The sequence below is a fragment of the Lontra canadensis genome, unplaced genomic scaffold (assembly GCF_010015895.1).
Source record: "Lontra canadensis isolate GAN:19392208 unplaced genomic scaffold, GSC_riverotter_1.0 scaffold118, whole genome shotgun sequence".
Lineage (NCBI taxonomy): Eukaryota > Metazoa > Chordata > Mammalia > Carnivora > Mustelidae > Lontra > Lontra canadensis.
In genome coordinates this window covers 3,783,475-3,803,282 of record NW_022631112.1, presented here as the reverse complement: position 1 = coordinate 3,803,282, position 19,808 = coordinate 3,783,475, and the positions used below count along the sequence as shown (strand labels likewise).

General features: G+C 48.2%; 1 protein-coding gene across 9 annotated transcripts in view; it reads right to left on the bottom strand.

Annotated features, from left to right (window-relative positions):
* Positions 1-19,808, bottom strand: part of PRR5L (proline rich 5 like) — a 143,296-nt gene that overhangs the window by 64,688 nt on the left and 58,800 nt on the right. For 2 of the 9 annotated variants that reach the window (XM_032840950.1, XM_032840960.1), the window contains exon 1: positions 3,730-3,837. The exons of 2 other annotated variants lie outside the window; for them this stretch is intronic. The gene's annotated coding sequence lies outside the window, so the exon portion shown is untranslated. Of the gene's footprint in view, positions 1-3,614; positions 3,838-19,808 lie in introns of those variants that run through there. 5 more of the 9 variants (XM_032840952.1, XM_032840953.1, XM_032840958.1 and 2 more) reach the window with 5 other exon arrangements.

The following is a 19,808-nucleotide window of genomic DNA, read 5'->3' as shown; positions in this document are numbered from 1 at the left end:
AATGGAAACAGGTCTCATGAGCTCCCTAATTTATATTGCCTATAAACTGGGGATTCTAACCAGGCATCGTCACAACCAAAGGTATTCTGAGGGAGGTGGGGGTCCTTCCTTCCCCGCTGTCCCCCTCTGGGCACCTCCCAGGGCAGGCCAGTTCCCAGGTCTTGCTTTATGGGGTGAGAGCCATCCCCTGCCAGACCAAGGCTAGTAATCCTCTATAAAGTATCTGCAGAACCTGTTTCCTCCCATGGAGTAATGACTGTGAGAACTACCCAGCTGGTCCCTTCAGCTCCCCCACTGCTCACCCACCTCCTACCCCCCCATTTCTAGAGCTTCCACACTGCTCAGGTACCCACTTCTGATCCAGAAACGTCCATGTGAACCACCAGGGCTTTCTTGATTACGTGGCACCCTGGGTTCTTCACGGAAGGCTTTCAAGGGTATATATCAAAACGTCCTGGAAAGCACAAGGTGCTTAAGTTATTGGCTCTTCCGTCAGGAAAGGAATTGACCTCTCCGAGTCTCTCTTTTCACATCTTCAAATAGGGAAAAAAATATTCACCTGGTCAGATCGCTGAGAGGCTCAAATGACATCAGCATGGCTGTACCTGGCTCATAAGAGCTGCCCAAGAAATACCTTGGCTTGTTTGTTTTAACTGTGTAAGTTTCAAAGTAAACCTTGGATCCCCGGTCCCTGAGAAAAATCATCATTAACTCAAGTTCACCTCTGATGTCTCTTCATTGCTTGGTGTCATTTACACTCCCAACCTCCTTCCTAGCTCCCTTGCCTTCTGCTTATCAGGATATCACTCCCTCTGTTCCCAAATCCCTAATCCAGCACAAAATCCCCAAAATACTGTATTCTCAACCTTCAGCAAAGGAGATATTCACACTGACTTGTTAAGGAATGATACTGGTCTCTAAGCATTACTTCAAACATTTGCATACAGAGGAGGCAGCTCTAGAGAACAAACTTTTAACGACAAACATTAAGCAGAGTAGGGATCTCTCAGAGGAGCTCACACCCCACGTCTCAAGTCAATTCTGTACTGGCCTAGCTCTGCAAACACCATCAGAAGGAAAAAGGCTGCAATTCAAGAAAGATTTCAGTACACTTGACCCTGTACAAGGGCTCTGCAAAAGGAATGACCACAGGGAGTCATGAGGGTAGAAAAATCATCAAAAAATCCACAAACTCCTAATAATTCCATTTTCTACAGATAAATGGTTTAAATCTTGCACCTACACCGTCCGTAAGCAAACTGAGGATGATGACATTTAGGTCTGGACTACCAGCATGAAATCTTCAGGTTACCAGAGTAACAGTTCTCTAAATACAAGATTAAGATTTTTTTTTCCTTCAATAATTGAGCCATTCCGTGCTACTACGTGACATAGAGAAAAAATAAGAAAGAAGAAGCCACCAAATGACTCGACTATAAGATGATCTAGCCAACAACTGAGAAACAAAAAACTGAAGGGAAAGATCTCCAGGACCGGCTCCCACTAGAGGCCTGGAGTAACAGATCCAAACCACTTCAATGGTTTGTCCAAACCCTCCGTGGGTTCATCATTATAGTGGTGGGGATATAACGGTACCTACCTCATTGCTGTTTCCCTGCAGATTTTGTTCGGTTATCAATGTCTCTCAGGGCAAAGTTTAAGACATTGTAAGAACTCAAGGAGTGTTTACCCCCCTCTTCCTCCTTTTCTAAATAAAGGCATATTTTTATAATATTCAAATGACAATCATTATTGAAATCCCGCCCCCCAGAAATAAATATCCATGAGCCTCTGCATCTGAAAGAAATGAGGTCTCCTCCTTAAGAAACAAGGTAGTCTAAACTAAGCCCTGGAGAAATAAGACAGTTGGACCAACTCATTTCTAATGTCTTTCTTTTTTACACTATCGATGGTTCAGGCTGTTAGAAGCATCGGTAAGATACAGAAAGGACAGTGGTTGAGGTTGGAAAAACCAAAGACAATTTTGTGGACCGTTCAAGCACTGTTCCCTTTATCTGCTATAGAATAGGCTTTCGAAGGCACCCTCGGTGGGTTAAGAAGGGCTCAGCCCTGCGGCCAGGTTCCACAGAGAGGACAGCCCACAGCACCTTTCTCGATAGTACCGGGAACCTCAACAGAGGCTTACATTGAAACCGTTTCTAAATTAGCCTCTGCAAGCCCCATTTCCCCTCCTGACCCACTTGCTGCTTCAGGATGTCAGAACAGCGCCTTCCAGCAGAGAGCAATTTACCAGAGTTCAGCACCCGGGATATTGTGCACCGCACCGCGTAGACCAATGAAATGTCAGGACAGCAACACACGGTGGTGGTCAGGGTCACCAAAGGGAATTCCAAAAGCAGTGTTCGAGGCTTGATCAACGAGCAGCCTTTGGAGGGGCAGTAAGGGCTGTTAGCGCCCTTGACCGCTTTGGTCCTTCGCGAGGGCCCTTTTGCACGGATCCCGGGGACAACAGGTTCGAGAACTCCGCCCTGGCAGGGATGCCCGGGGACCCGCCCAGAGCGTTTAACGTGAGGGTCTCGGGAGCAGACGTGCCTCCGAGTGGCCGCGCGTGAGCCTTGCGTCCTGTAGGGCGCATCGCAGTAATTGAAACCTTACACACCGCAGGACTGCAGCGCCGTCTATAAATACTCCCCGCCTTACTGCTGACAAACAAAACGCGGGCTCCCGGCCCCGCGGAGGAAGAGGCGGCGGCATGTGACCGAGGGCAGGGGCAGGGTCAGAACCCTGTTGCCTACCAGGGAGGCACCCCAGGGCCGATTGCGGAGGCACAGTCTGCAAGCATACCGCCTGATGTGACCCGGGGCGCCCGCCCTCAGGAACAGGGGCCGAGGGCCGGGAAGGGAGGGTCGCGGCCGCGAGAGTGGTGGGGCGGCCGGGGATCTGGAGAGCACCCTGCGCGCGGTGGGCGCCGGGCGTGCGCACAGTAGGCGCGCAGACGAACGCCTCGCCAAATGGAGGGCGGGCGGGAAAGCCGGCGCTGAATCCGGGTGCCGCCGGCGCCGAATAGCCGCCCGCCCCGGCCGGGTGTCTCGCGGGCTGCGCCCCCGCCCGCCCCAGGCGGCTGAGCCCAGCGGAGCGCGGGACAAAGCGGCTGGCCTCCCTGCCCTCCCTCCCACGCCTGTCTCTGCAAATAGGAGGACGGCAGGAAAAGATGGGCTGTCTCGGGGCGCCCGATCGTCCGCGCCCCAGCCGGGGCAGCTCTTACAGATTTGCCGCCTCGGGCCCAGGGAGAACGAGGGAGGCAAACAAGCAAACTTTCTTCTTTGGTCTCCTGGCACAACCTGGGTCCCGCGGTCGGCGGCATCCCCCCATCCCGCGCTAAGCAGCACGGCTTTCTCCCCCGCCCCAGTCCGGGGGGCGCCAGTCCGCTCGCCTCCGTCCTCCTGCTGCGTGCGATCCGAGGATCCTGCACCGTGCTGGGGTCCCCATCCGGTTGCCACCAAATGTGACGCTTTCCCCAAGCCCCCCCCCCAGCCCCCTCCCCGGCTCGTGCCCAGCCAGTCTGTGCCCGGAGTGCACGGTGATTTCGTGCTCAGTCCCGTGCGGTCGCCGGGCGTACAACTCCAGCCCCTCCCCGGGACTTCCCCACTCACCCCCTTGGGGTCCCGGGGCTGAGTCACCTCGAGTTGCGCACACCCGCAGCTCGCCTCCGCCCGAGACGGCGCGCCTAGGACAAAGTTTCCGGTCTTCCCGAGAAAGTTTTCTCACCGGCGAGCAAAGAGGGATCTGGATCGCTCTCCTGCAGCGCGCTGCCCAGCTCTCCCTCCTCCCTCCCCGCGCAGCGCCGGCCTCTGCGGGGTCCAGTCCAGCCTCCCGACCGCCAGCGCGGGTCCACGAACGCCGCGGCGCTCCCCGAGCCGGGCTGGTGACACGTTTCCCTCCTCTCCTCTCAAGGCCGCCTCCTCCCCCTCCTTCTTCTCCTCCTCCTCCTCCTCCTCCTCCTCCTCCTCCTCCTCCCACTTTTCCTGTCTGGTGCTCATCGCTTTAGTTTCTCTCCCGCGGCCCCCACCCCACCCCACCCCACCCCACCTCAACCCCTCCTCCTCCTCCCCTGCAGCGACTCTCGCTCGGCTGGGGAGGGGAGAGGGGGAGGGGGCGCCTGCACTTTCATCCAGATCAACAATTTCAGGAAATCCAACTCTTAACTTGAAAAGCCTGGGAGGATGCAACAGGTCGAGAGAGCTCACACAAGAGGAGGTCCCCCTCTAACCTCCACCGAGGGATCTCCGCCACGTCTCTCTACCAAGGGAAACTCTACCAAGAAGCCATGGGACTGTTTCTGAGGCTCACCAGAGTCCCCGAGAGCCTGGGACTTTCGCCGTTTCAAGGAACAGTCCCCAGGCCGTTTCCAGGAACAGTTGTTTCAAGTGCATTAATGAAAATACAATTCCAGTGAAGTCTCTCCTTCAGATTCGCAAAACCTTTTTCAAGCTCCCAAATTATCTTTCCAGCTTGAAGGTTTAGTGAATTGGAGGGCCCCTCAGAGTTTGAAACAACAGAAAACCCCCCAATCTCAAAATTAAAAACAACGTAAAATTATTTTCTTTTTGCAGGTGGTAAGAATTTGAGGCAGCTGTTTTCAGGACCCACTGGCTTGTATAATTTCACCCTATGGTTGAGCAGGAAATACTTTTAAAATGCTGCCCGCTCAAACATCACACTTGGGCTTTGAAACCACAGTGACATTTGCTGAAGAAAAGATGTGTCTTTTTATGTCAAAACTGAGGGGGAGAAAATGTTTATTTTGATCACCGTGACCTTACAAGACCTTATGTAAGCAAGGGTTGCTGGTCAGGGTGTGCCCAAGGGAGGGGGCTTAAGGGGGATTGGTGAAGCTCCCCAGCCCCGCTTGTCCAATGATATTAACCAATTCTCAGTACAAACCCCAGGGTGTTGAAAAGACTTTAAATCTCATCCCAGAAATCACACACATGGAGAAGCTCCAGACTCCAGGCACGTGCCTGGGAAAGGAAAACATGAGGGCCAGGGACTTGAGGGATGTCCTCGCGGCAGCTGTGGGAAGGTCTGAAGAGCCAAAGCCTAGAGCCAGAAGGCCAAAGTTTGAATCCCACCTCCTCCTTTTACTAGCTGCCGGATATTAGCCAAGTTAGTTAGCTCCGCTATGCCTCCGTTGACTCCTGTGAAAATGGGGATAAAAGTACGAGTGACCTCAGGGGCACTAGGAGAATGTAATGAATTCAAATGGAGAAAGCGCTTAGAATCTCTGTCGGATTTCAACAGAAACTAAGCCATTATTATTACTATTATTATCTCGAAGTTCAGGACAGTCAAGAAGGAGCCATGTCTGCAGCGCTACGGGAATCTAGGAAAGCCTGGGCACACTCATTCTACATTCGAACCCCCTCATCTCCTTCAAGTCTTTGTTCAGGGAGGCCCACCCTATTCTGTTTCAAGTTGTAACTCCTTCCTCCCTCCCCGTCCCCCTCACTAGACTCTACTTTTCCTTTTGTCCATTGCATTGATCACCTTTCGAGGTATTACAGAATTTACTTTTTTTTAGAAAATGTATCTCCCACCACCTCCTACTTCCAGGGAAAGACATCCACTCTACGGGAACATGGGTTTGTTCTGTTCGCTGATACCGTTCAAGATCCTAGAACAGTACCTGGCACATAGTTTACACCCAGTAAATATCTTTCCCCAAGCGCCCCCCCCGCCCCCGCCCCCGCCCCAGCGCCCCACCAATCCATGCTCAGAGTGCACGGTGATTTCGTGCTCAGTCCCGTGTAGTCGCTGGGAATGGATTCATTCAGCAAATTGAAACTGTGCTGGTGAGATGGTTGGGCACTGTGCAATAAGAAAAAAAAAAAAACTTAAGGGGTGCCTGGATGGTTCAGTTGGTTAGGGGTCTGCCTTAGGCTGAGGTCATGATCCCAGGGTCCTGGGATTGAGCCCCACATGGAGCTCCCTGCTCAGCGGGGAGCCTGCTTCTTCCTCTCCCCTCTGACTGCTGCTCCCCCTGCTTGTGTTTTCTCTCTCTCTCTCTCTGTCTAATAAATAAATAAAATCCTAAAAAAAAAAAAAAAAAAGAAAAGAAAAAAACTTAATCGTTAGGCTTATCCAAGGATAAAAGAGGCTCCCTCTGGAAGAAGTGTGCTCTGTAGTAAAGAGAAGTACCCACAATGTAGGTGATGCCAGCTTCGTGGGGAAGCCATAAAAAAGTATTCAATGACCAGAAGGGAGGTTTAAATAGGTTAAAATCTCTTCTAAACCTAGGAGTTGTGAGTTTTGTAAGCTGAGTTTTCTTAAAATTAAAAGTAGCCAACATTTGGTGTAAATCAAATTAGAGCTTCTCTCTAAGAACAATTACTACTAGTATCTTATACTTGTCAACACTCACATTTTTACCAAAACTCTATCTAAATGCCAATGGAACATTGCTTTTCCTTAAGAAACAGAATTTTATTAGGAGAAACCAATACAGATCTTTCTATTTACACATTTGTTTACGGAGATGAAAATTGTAGTTCTTTGGAAGACATATTAGGTATGCAGCCTGCCATGGCCGCAGCCTCTGGAATGGAAGGTGGCTGAACCAAGGTCCCTGCTGAAAAGGCAGGCCTTAGGCAGCCCTTTTAAGATCAAGGGCAGGTACCAAACCCAAATGCAGCCAAACTCTGTAACAAACCTCTGTGACCAACTGTGGCCCGGAAAAGGTATACTGGGCCAATCAGAATCCCTTTCAGGAATGCAGACATACACAGGTGCATGCACACAGAGCTAGTATCCAGAACAGATGCTGAGAGGTCACGACTTTATCTAAACTCTCGATTCTAGTAGCTGCATCATCTGTGGACCAGCTAGATGTAGATTACAGGCATATTTTTTGAACCCCACAGTATCAACATTTTTTAAATTACTCGCCACTATGTAAGACTCAAAACACTTCATGCAAAAATGTGGATTTTCAGCTGGCACTGACAAATCTGAAAGGCCCAGCGCTGTTTACGATGCAAGCCCGCCCAGCCATGGAGCACTAGTGCTGGAGCCTGTCTCCCTCTTGACAGGGCCAGGAGGTTTCAGTTTGCTACAGTCTCAACCACTTCTTGACCCCACTTCCCTGGGTGAGGCTAGAGAAGGGATGCTGGCACCTAGGTAGGATGGGCCAGAGCCACGAGGAAGCAGACATAATGTAAGCGAATGGCATGGGTTTGGATCATTTTCTCCCCAGCAAGAGAACCTTTCCTTTCAACAAAACCTTGCTTGACGTGGCATGACGTGCACACTGCTGAAATAAAGGAAACTGGCAGAGATACGGAGGCAAGTGGGCAGCTAGACAGGGAGACACAGAGGCCCCCTAGGGCCTGCCCTGGGATCAAAACCACCATCCAGTTTCTGTTCTTCCTGGAGGTCTGTTGTTCTCCTTTTCCTTTGTTCCCATAACAATGCCCGCCCACCCCATCTTCATAACTCATTCCTGTCCCCCAAAGTCTAGCCAGACCAAGTTCAGAAAGGGCAAGGCGGGGCGCCTGGGTGGCTCAGTTGCTGGGCGTCTGCCTTCGGTTCAGGTCATGATCCCAGGGTCTTGGGATCAAGTCCCACATCGGGCTCCCTGCTCGAAGGAAAGCCTGCTTCTCCCTCTCCCACTCCCCTTGCTTGTGTTCCCTCTCTTGCTGTCTCTCTCTGTCAAATAAATAAATAAAATCTTTAAAAAAAAAAAAAAAAAAGAAAGAAAGGGCAAGGTGACTTGTCCAAAGAAGGATAAGGCAGGGATCCCTGATACCAGTTCAGCCCTCCTGTATTATACAATGCTCCCTCTTGGTAGGATTAACTGCATCTGTCTCTGAATGATAATTAAAATCACTTGAATTTACAATATCCTAGTACTGAATGCCTTGAGGATCTGTAGTAAAACAAGTACCTGCTAACTTTGGGCGTTCAAGTTTGGGCCTCCTTCCATAATACTTTGACATCTCATACAATGTCTTACAGGCATTCCAATAAAGAAAAGCATCATATATTTTCAAACATTTTCTCCTTTTTGCAGATGGAAAAAATGGAGGTCCTGGAAATCCAAGATCCTTTGCTAATGCCGGGCAGAGAGTTTGTGAGCACAGGCAGGACTCCTAAGCGCGTGCAACAGTAGAACACACAGTTTTTCAGGTTCTCAGAGCTCCGGTCATAAAATAAGTTAATGTAGTTACTCATAATAAATACCAATCTAGACACAGAACTTGCGTAAGCGCTCAGTATACATCCACAGCTCTGCACCGTCCATAAAACAGGACCATTTGAGAAATAAGCTCAGAATCTGATCTAACACCAGGATGTAAAATCAGTGACCCCTGATAGAGCAGGAAGACGTCACACACAGATGGAAAAAAAAAAAAACTTGCCCTCCTGTCCTCTTTTTAATTTCCACAGCGCACAAACTGAGGAACCGGAAGTTTGTTCTTTGAAGAATTTTGGATGATACAAAAAATTGTTTTTGTCCTCTTCAACCTTTTCTTGGGCAAAATGACATGTTCCTGGTATGGTGGTTGTTGGTCTCATTTTTTACTTCGGTATGGAGAAGTATCTGGCCTCTCTTTGAAAGGGGCTAGTAATTATTTTGAGATCGTATTTTGAGAATGACTTGAATGAGCGCATCTTAAGAGTGAAAAGAATTTAGCAATCCTACCTGAATTTTCCCCGGGTAATCCAGATTTCAACTATTCCTTCCCACAGTTCCAAGTTAGTCTGTTAGTTGATAGGTACTGACAGGTCACTTGTTAGTACCAAGTACTAGGGATGCCAGTGAACAAGACCGTCTCTACCATCAAGGCACAGAAAGCAAACAATAAACATACAAATGAACACACAGAGGAGATCATTTCAAGGACTGGCCTTTGCTGCGAGGAGGCTATGGAGTGCTGGGGTGACCACGGGGAAGAAAAGAGCTTCATCCAGGGTCATCAGGGATGGCCTCTCAGGCAGCGTAGCTTTGGCACTGAAATTTAAATGAAAAGAAGAATCCATAGCAACAGAGGGATGTTCCAAACAGAAGACCTGGCCAATACAGAGACCTTGAGTCAGGAAGAAGCTTGGCAAGTGAAAGAGAGGAGAAGAAAACCATTATGGTGGAAGCATAGAAACTAGCTGGGAAGGGGAACAAGAGGAGGTCCAAGAAATAAATTGGGGTCAGATCCCATAGGACCTGGTAAGTCAGGGTAAGAGTTTGGCCACAGTGGGACATCATCAGAGGGATTTAGAGAAGACATAATGTGATCTGGCGGATGGGTGGCAGATGGACTAGAAGAAGAGCAAAAGTGAGGGCAGTCCCTTTGAGGAGGTGGCCTTAGTAGACCAAGAAGAGATGATGCTTGGATTCAGTGTGGAGCAATTATATTTGTCAAGCATGGAATTAGAGATGATGGAACTTTCTGATGGATTGCCCACATGAGGAAGGATAGGCATCATGGGTGAGGCTTCAGTTTTTTGAGCAACAGGGTGGAAAGTGGTGTCATTCACTAAGGTGGGAAAGACAGATGGAGAATGCAGTCAGAAGGAGAATCCATAGTTCTATGGTAGCTTCGTGGAGTTTGAAATGCCTGAGTGAGAGCCAGGCAGAGATGTCCATATAGACATTTGCATATATGAGATGGTGTTGAGGGATGGATAAATTTGAGACCTCTCAGTGTATATAAATGATCCTGAAAACCAAAGGACTACGTGTGGTGCTTTGGGGAATGAGTATGGACAGAGAGAAGAAGCCAGGAAGAATAGAGGAGTCTAATAAAAGAAGAGTAACCAGCAGAGGAATGGAAAACAATGAGATGCTAATGAGACGGCGAAGTCAAAGGGAGCCCTAGAGAAGATGTACCGGGAAGGAAGGCTTGGTCAAGGATGTCCAATGCTGTCAAAAAGTAAAATGAGAACAGAGAATTAACTTTTCTTTGACAAAGCCACATTGGTGACTTTGATATGGGTCCTTTCAGTGGAGTGGTGTAGGAGGAAATCACATCAGAGTGGGCTGAGGGGAGAAAGAGCTGGAGAGAAGGAGACAGGCAATATTAAACTCTTTCAAAGAGTTCTGCCATGAAGAGGAGCAGAGAAATGGGGCTGTACCTCAGGGGGATCCAGAGTTAAGAGAAAGTCTGTTGATGTGATGGTTTGATTACTTTTAAATGGGCAATAACGAGTAAGACATGTTTTGAAGGCTGATGGGAATTATCCAATGAAGAGGGAAATTGATTTATGTCCCTACTCACAGTTCAGTGGGATGGGGTAGGAGAAGTAAATGCTCGTTTGAGCTCATTCTCTAAATGTGGCACATTTAAACACACTTTAAAAAATTTTATTTTTTATTCACTGAATGTTCATATTTGCAAGCTCTTTTACTTTCCTGTGATTATGGAATTGTGTTGATCTGGTTGGAAGACTTAAACATTTTTACATGCAATACATTCCCATGTTGAGACTATGATCAGATGTTAGGGTGAACACTGCCAAAGTTAGATTTTGACAAGTACAGGGAAGGTTCTCGTGTCCATGCTCTGCCTCACACACTACAAGGGACAGCAGTCACTGGAATTACAGTGTGAACAGTATCTTCTGCAGCTGGGCAAATGGCAGGTTTGAGCTAAAAATTCTTTGGGCCAGCTCGTCCACCAACCAACCATGGGTGCAGATCCATCTCCAGACTTTCTCCACTGACGTAGGAATCTGACTGTATATACATCAACCCGCTCACCACTGCCACATCCAAAGATGCTAACATTGTATTTCCTGGTCCATCTCTCAGAAGGCCTTTTGCATCCAGAGGCAATGGAAGACGTTCATAGCAAACCATGTACCCCAATTTTTGGTGTCACAATGTAAGATCAGCACATGCTCAATCCAGCTCTGCGCCTTCAGGCAAAACTGAATGGGAAACATTCCAAATAAATACTCAAAGGTGTTCTCAAAAAATTCTTTCATTTTCCTTGACCATTCATTGTAGCAGGCATTCGAGAATGCCTGCCCACACCATACCCTCTTTTCCAGCAACACATCCTCTCTTCCAGATTTTGCAGAACGGGGCAGTGAATCATCCTACAACTTATGACAGATCGCTGGTCTTGGGAGGGGGCACCTGACAGAAGAGCAGGTGAGGAGCACCAGTCAGACTACCCTTTAAGGATTCAAATACTATGTAAGAGGGTTGGTCCCCTGGCGCCACGTCTCTCCCAGCAAGAGCTGGCTCGGTGTGCTCCTGGCTTTCTGGCAGCACTCAGACTCAGACTCATCATTACCTTCTGTCTTCAAGTACTCAGACTCAGACTCATCTCTACCCTCTGTCTTCAAGTACTCAGACTCAGACTCCTCACTACCCTCTGTCTTCAAGTACTCAGACTCAGACTCCTCACTACCCTCTGTCTTCAAGTACTCAGACTCAGACTCATCACTACCCTCTGTCTTCAAGTACTCAGACTCAGACTCATCACTACCCTCTGTCTTCAAGCACTCAGAACTGGCCTCCCTATGGCCTTCATCTCTGTCTCTGCCCATCAACACAAGAAGCCAGGGATCAAGGTTACCCTTAATCCTCCAGACTATCATCACCACATGGCCATTTCCATTCCCATTTCTGAACTGTCTCCCAGCCCTTCCCTGCTCCCCAGAACCTTCTGTCACGTGCTCTGGAACCTTCAGTCGACACTCTTAGAAATCATTGAGAACTCCAAAGTACTTTTGTGGGTGGGTTATATCTATCTAGATATGCTGGATTTGAAACTGAACATGAAAATTAACTTATTAACTTTAAAATAACTAATAAAGCCATCAAATATTTTATGGAAACTAATGGTGTTTTTTTTCAAAGTCACAGGAAGAATGGAGTTGTTTTGCATTTCTGCAAATCTCTTTAACTTCTGGCTTAATAGAAGACAGCTGGACTCTCATATCCACTTCTGCATTCAATCTGTGGTGTTATCACACATCATGTAGCCTCTGGAAAATTCCACTGTGCACTTGTGAGAGAATGAAAGTGAAAAGACAAATAATATTGTAGTCTTACTTTGAAGTTTTTGACTTGTGGATCTGTGACAGGGTCTCAGAGACTCCCTGGGGTTCCTAAACTACACTTTGAGAGTCACTGTTCTAATGGCACCTGTGTTCTCCCCTGAGGACCTCTCCTTCCCCCAAATCCTCTCAAACGGTGGTGGGTTCTCTCCAACACTCCTTCTATCCCTGTCCCTTCCTAAAAATCCCCATCGAACCATCAGATGAGTCAACTCACTTCCCCTCCTTGTTGTGGTCATTGCAGGCTCTTGGGTTTTTCTCCTCTCTTTAAGTCCCCGTTCATGGTCACTGCCTTAGCTACTGTTCCTGTTGCAATTCCTGATGATTTCAATATTCATAGACAAAAATCCTTCCAATGTCCTGGCAGCTCCATTCTTTGACCTCTGCTCCAGTGACCTTGTTCTCCAGTCTACCGCAGTCACTCACTCTCTTGGTCAGCCTTGACTTTGTCATTTCCTATTGCTACCTTCGTCCACTCCCTAACTTTCCAGTTCACCCCTCCAGTACCCTGACTCCCAGAATTCTGAAATCCCTGAAATCCATTACCTTTCATGGTTTGTCATCCCTCCCTTCCCTCTTCAGCCAGAGTAGATCCTATTATCATATTAACTTCCTTTCATGCTCCCTACACTCCCTTGCGATTTCTCACTACATCGTATCTACTTTGCTAGGTCAAGGTTTTCCAGGCTTATTCTCCTTCTCCTTGGTGCCTGCATCAGTTTAAACATGCCTGGAGAAACACACCCAACCACACTCTCTGATTTCACTTTGAATCCACACTCACCACCCTCTTAGGTTCTAATGCCACTCAGGACCCACACCAGATGTCTCTAGTGTAGTCACTGTCCCACTGTCTCCAACAGTCCCAAACTTTCTCACACATCCTCAGTCTCATCTGAGAACCTTTGCTCCTTCTTTGAGAACATAGGAACAAAATTTCCACAATGCTAAGGACTCAAGGTTTGTCTCCCCCCACATTCATACATTGAACCCTTTTTCCCCAATGTGATGGTATTTGGAGGTGGGCTTTTTGTAAGGTGATTAGGGTTAGATGAGGTCATGAGGATAGGGCACTCATGATGGGATTAGTGCCCTTACCAAAAGAGAAAGAGACACAAGATCGTTAATCTCTGTCTGTCTCTGTCTCTCTCAACCAAGGAAAAGTCATGGGAGGGGGCATCTACAAGCTGTGGAAAGGGTTCTCACCAAGAACTAAATCTGCCAGTACCTTGATCTTGGACCTCCTAGCCTCCACACCCATGAGAAAATGAGGTCTGTTGTTTAGGTTCCCAGCCTGCAGTATTTGTTATAACAGCAGAGCTATGATGCGTACGCTGCCACTGCTGTGCTTATCCACCTGTCAGAGTCTGCTTCCATGCTCTGCCTCCTCCTGTTGCTGGAGATGAGCTGCCAGGGCTGAATCTGAGGCTAAGCCCTCCGTTGTACACCAGATCCCATCCCCCACATGCCTCCTCTTTTTGGGGGTGTAGGGGGTTGTGGAATGCCCCTTCACTGCTCCCACCATGTTGGTTTATGCAGAGCAGAATACCTTGAAAGAGTTTTCCATATTCATTGCCCTTATTGCTCCTTCTCTTTGTCTTTCTTTGGCCCTCTCCAGTCAGGCTTTCATCCTCTCCTTTCTGAGGAAACCACTGTCAAGGTTGCCCGTGATCTCCACGCCACATAGGAACTCAATAAATACTTGTTGAAGGAATGGATGAATGAGTCTTCAGATCGTGAGGACAACCCAATAGAAGAGTTGCACCAGCATGTACGTATGCACACACAGACACACACGGACGGAGGGAGGTGGGGGAGGGTGGTGAGGAGCTTCTTCCTGGCCCCAGCTCCCATGAAACCCAGCTTGTCCTTGGTTCCCTGAGAGGCCCCTGCCTTTTCATTTGAGATAGTGGGGTACAGGGTACAGGGTGCGGGTAAGGCTGTCCTTGGCAAAACGTCTTGATCAGCACAGTCATCCTATTATAAGCCAAGCTTTGCAGTCAAGAAGTGTTTCCTTGTGGGGAAGAAGCCTAGACTTTGGTACTATTCGGGGCGGGGGCAGTTCCTTGATCTGTGGGAATCCACGTTGCAGACACAAGATGGTTCAGGGATTTTATAAGATCTATATGAGATTTATGAGAGTTCTGTGAAAAGTATATATAGTGCTTGCCACACTATTGTACAATCTGTTGAGTGGCAAGAGAAAAGTAATGAAGTGTCACGTTCAAACATTGTGTGTTTGTTGTTCATAGTGTTTGTTTTCCTAGATAAATAATCCCGATCCCTTTATGGTAAAGCCAAGTATTGTCTTCAATTCCCAATTTGGTTCACATATGTTTTATCCTTTCTTTATACTCAAATGTTTATTATATAACCACAATACAAACCTACCGTCGTGTTAAAAAATACTGCTGAATGTAAGGGAGATTTCAACCAAGAACATGGAAATAAAGTGGCAATCTTAAAACATGACATTCAGGGGTGCCTGGGTGGCTCAGTGGGTTAAAGCCTCTCCCTTGGCTCAGGTCGTGATCCCAGGGTCCTGGGATCAAGCCCCGCATCGGGCTCTCTGCTCAGCAGGGAGCCTGCTTTCTCCTCTCTCTCTCTGCCTGCCTCTCTGCCTACTTGTGATCTCTGTCTGTCAGATAAATAAATAAAATCTTAAATCAGTAAAAAAAAAAAAAAATCACATTCAGACTCTCCCCACGTTGAAAACAGATAAAATAAAGAGTCTAATCACATTACTATAACAATGTAAGATAGTAGTCTGTGTTGGATATGTACAGAGGCAAATGCAATAAACAGATATGTGTTTATGCTTATTCATTCCTGTCTGAGGGGGAAGTGAGAGCAACAGAGGAAAGGGAAGTGACGGGAAGAAGAGAAAGAAAGAGACAGGGAGAGAAAGACAGGGAAAAAGTCCTGGCCAGCACAGTTCATCTAGGCTATGGTCAAGAGGCCTGATGAAAAATCCCTTGGGACAATCTAGGCCACGCTCCTCAGAGTCAGAACCCCCCCACGCAATCCTGTCTATGAGTATGGTGTCCTGGGTACCATGATATACCCTCAAGGAGCATTCTGTGCAAAGTAAGCTTTTTGGGATTGACGCATAGTAACTAGATTCTCCAGAGCCTGATGTACAAACTAAGATACTAGTTAATCTATTGTCAGTAATATTGGTTTCTAGGACTCGTCTTAGAATCACATTGGTAAATGATCTCTTTAGGTGAAAGAGTCAGCATTGGTAGGAAATTTATTCATTTTCCATTTTAATCTCAATCTTCCTTTGCAAGATGGAATCCTCATTATACCCAAAGCATTGCACATTCTTTCCTCTCCCTTCCCTTCTACCTCTTCCTCTTCACCCTCCTCCCCCTCCTCCTTCTCTTCTTTTCCTTCTCCTTCTCCTCCCCCTCCTCCTCCTCCTTCATGTTCTTCTCTCTCTCTCTCTCTCTCACACACACACACACACACACACTCACACACACACACACACTCACACACACACACACACAGAAAAACACAAATATGGAATCAATAACAACAACAATTTCAATTAACATAAACATACTATGTATTGACACCGTGTCAGGTGTTTTGAACGCAGTATCTCTCATCTCAGACACTCTGACATAGATGCTATGATTACTCCTATTTTATAGAGGAAGAAATCCAGGCTCACAGGGGTGGTTTAGTCCTTTCTCAAGGTCACACACTTGTCAGAAGTAAAAATAACCTCAAGGTTTTATTTCCCATTGTAAGCGCTTCCCTCCCCTTAGTCAACTTGACCTCCCGAATGAGGGAGAGGAAGTTACATAGCTGTTTGGGGAAGATAAATATTCTCATTCACACCACCAACTGCAGGGAGGTTTTGTGCTGGACATGGGAAATAAGGAGATGTCTGCAGCAGCAGAAAGCAGATGGAGGAAAGATACCCTGTCCCCTAGGACAGCAGTACCCAGCAGTCCTTGAATGTCCCCTGCAGTCAAGGTGAGCCAAGCCGGCAAGTGGAGGGCCACCTTTCACAAAGAACTCCCTGTTCATTCTCTAACATTAAGTGGGGGCAGTTCTGGCTTGATAGGTTTACAGACCAGCTCATTACTCACCACCGTCTGTTCTATTTCTCCTCCTAAGTACAATATTCATTCACTAGAGTTTGGGTGTTTTGGCATGGCTTCCGTCAATGACGTCTAGCTTAGATCTTGAGGATGGGCGACTCTTAGGCTGTCCTCTGAGCAAGGGTGATACCACAAGACGTAGTTACTGTTGCTGGAGAAAGGCTCCTTAGCCAAATAATTGGGGAAAGTACTCCATACAATGCCGTAACAGGCATCAGTATATCAAGAACTTGGAGGTGGTCTGCGGGAAAGAAACTCAATAATTTAATTTCTTTTCATGGAATACTATCAACGGTTTGAGGGTATGGTGCTCCACAGGACATGAGGAGGGCAGTGCTATCCTAGGCAGAAGTGCCTGCCTGCCAAATTTGCTTTGAAGAGGGCCCAGGATTAAATAAGATCAAGGCAGGATCTTAATTGAGTCTACTTGGTAGACTCTGCTTTCCGATTTTTAATTTCTTGGATGACTAATCTACTGATAGTATCCAAATTTACAGGGAAAAAAATATATCCTTGCTTGACTTTCCACTGCAGAAACAAAACGAGTAACCTTGAACGATCATTCCCCCAACCTGCTTAAGCATCTCATCTGGGCTGGAGAAAAGAGTGAAGAACCAGTCACCTTCCTCCTAAGAGACAATGATGAGAGCAGAGACAGATGTGAACTAAGGACCTCTGCTGGTAAATTAGCATGAGCAGCCATGTTGGCTGCGGACACGCTGGCTATCAGGCCCCCTGCCGCCCCCCACCCCTGTTGGGCCCTCAGCAGACAGGCACTCATTTCCTCCCGCCAGTCTGCCTCGGTTGCACCACTGACCTGTCCATGGGGGAAACACCCAGAACCCAGCACCATGCCTCTGCTGAATAGACACTCAATAAATATTTATTAACGGAAGGAAGGGAGGGAGGAAGGAAACAGATTGAGGTTTGTAGATGGTAACTTGCCCAACGTCACACCTCTTGCAAGCAGGAGAGGCAGGACTCAGAGGTAGCGTGGCTGAGATCTTCCACACCTCGCCAAGCTGCTGCGTTTTTGCTAACCAGCACACAGCCAGCCCCTAGGAGCTGGCTTGAACCTCTAGCCACACTTGCTCAGGGTGTCAGCTCTGGCCTTACTGTAGTTGGTGCAACAGAAATTGGTGCACTAAAAAAAAAAAAAGAAATTGGTGCATTTATAGGCACTTTTGGGGGTTGCCTTATAATAACAGCTAAAAAAAAAAGTTTTTTTTTAAAGATTTTATTTATTTATTTGACAGAGAGAGACACCCACACACACACACAGAGAACAATAGCAGCGGGGGTGGGAGAGGGAGAAACAGGCTTCCCGCCAAGCAGGGAGCCTGATGTGGTTGTTAATCCCAGGATCCTGGGATCAGGGCCTGAGCTGAAGGCAGACACTTAACTGACTGAGCTGCCCAGGCACCCCAATAACAGCTAAAATTCATTGAGCACTTACTATCTGCCAGGCACAACACTAAGAACTTGACCCAACTTGTTTCCATGACTCCCGGGAAACCGGTGCAATTATAACCCCCATTTTACAGATGAGAAAATTGAGGAGCAGGGAGACTAGGTGACCCCCCAAATTAAGCGGTGGAAGGAGGATCTGAACGGAAGCAGTTTCACCCTCAATTCCCTGCTCTTAGCCTCTTTTCCTAAATCCGTTCCCTATGTCTGATGACGGATGTCCTGAAGGAAAGAAAAGACAGAGGCAAGTGCCACCTGAAGTTGGATCATTAAATACATTTATTTCATTACTTTGACCCAAAAAAGTGTTTGCATCATTCTAAGCACATCACAAGTATCAACTCATTTCTCATAGTGCCAGGAAACAACAGCATGGGGCTGGTCCAACTGTTATCCCCACTTCATAGATGAGGAAACAGAGGCATCGTCTCCGTAGATAGGAGACGTGCCCACACAGCAGGTGACAGAGATGGGATCCAAACCAGGAGAGTCTGGCTCCCTAGTCCTTGGGCTGAACCACGGAGTGCTGTCTGCTGAGAGCACGTGGGCACCTCACTTGGGTGGCTCAGGAGGTTGGGCATCTGCCTTCGGTTCAGGTCATGATCCCAGGGTCCTGGGATCGAGCCCCACACTGGGCTCCATGCTTGGCGGGGAGCCTGCTTCTCCCTCCCCTACTCTCCTGGCTTGCGTTCCTGCTCCTGCTCTCTCTCTCTCTCTCTCTCTGTCAAATAAATAAATAAATAAATGGTCTTTAAAAGTGAGATATCCTCCCACTAGCAGGGGGGAGGATGGCCGCAAACAGGAACACAGAATCGTCCTCAGCTCTGGACATTAATGGGGCCAGGGAGCTTGAATGACTTAATCAATGTTCAATTTAGATTTCCTGGCTGAGTGGGTTCCTGTTCGTCCCACTGGAAATTAATAGCTGATTGTTTCCTTGCATTCCTGCGGGAGGGGTGGGCCATCCTCCTCGGGCTGCCACTGCAGGGGAAAGTAAGCTCTCAGCCAGCCTCAGACAGGTAAAGGGGACGAAACCCCTGCGGCAGAGATGGGTCACCTCCTGCTTACTTGGCTCCTCTAGGAGCTGGGCCCTGTTCTCCCCAAGGCAGGAAACCTGCCCTGGGCTCAGTTCATAGCTCTTCTGATGGAGGGAGCAGGAGGTTGGAGGGAGGAAGCAGGGATGGAGGGAGCAGGAGGAAGGAAAGGAGGAAAGAAAAGACAGAGTCAGGTTATTTGTTAGAAGAGACAGAAGGTCTTCTGAGGAAGTGATGAGAAGCATCAGTGGGAGTGACAGAACCAGCCACAGGGCATCCTGCCTAGCTCGCAAGCCGGTCCCCAGCTACACTGTGAGGAGGCGGGACGAGAGCTCCAGACAGTGGGAGTGGTGTCCGTCCAGGGGCAGGGCAGGGCCTCAGTGAATGGATGGTAACTATCTTGGGACATGAATGTAAGCTAACAGCACCTCAAAGTGTTGGTCCTTACTTTTCTCTGGTCCATAAATGTCTGCCTCCCTTTTCTGTTTATGTCTGGGACTAAAGGGATGATGCTAAGTGAGGCCTGGACCACGGGCCTCATTCCTGGCCACTCTTTTCCTCCACCTCCTCTAGTGCTGTGTCCCATGGAGCTGCCTGTGGTCTGGGAAAAGGCGGTCCTGCACACCAGTCAAGGGTGCAGGCTGTGGAGGTTAAAGCAGGTTTCAGGGTTGGCCCAGCAACATACCTTGGGGAGCTTACTTAACCTCCCAGGGTCTAAAGCACCTGGCTCTCTTGCTCCCCCTGATAAACACCCACCTCCCCTTCCATGAGCCGGGTGAAGGGCTTATCCTTCCCCGGCACCCCAGGCAGGCGGCCCCAGCACGTAGCACGCCCTCCATCAGAGCCTTGCCTCCGTGTGTAACTCACCTGTCTCCACTCACCAGTCATGCAGTCAACAATGCCTTGTTACTTATCCCCAAATCCCAAACCCTGAGCAATTCCTGACATATCACAGAGGCTTTAACAGAAGAGGAAAAGTGGGCATAAAGAAGGAAAGACAGATGCCGGGAGGAAGGGAGGACAGGCATACTTGATTAGCCCTTTGAAACAACAGACATGGCTTGAGGAGGGCTAGGAAAATGTTCTTTCCCCCACATGTCCGTACAGCTTGCCCAGCCTCTAACCTTTCCTGCTTAGGAGATTTGTTCTTCACGGGTAATGGTGG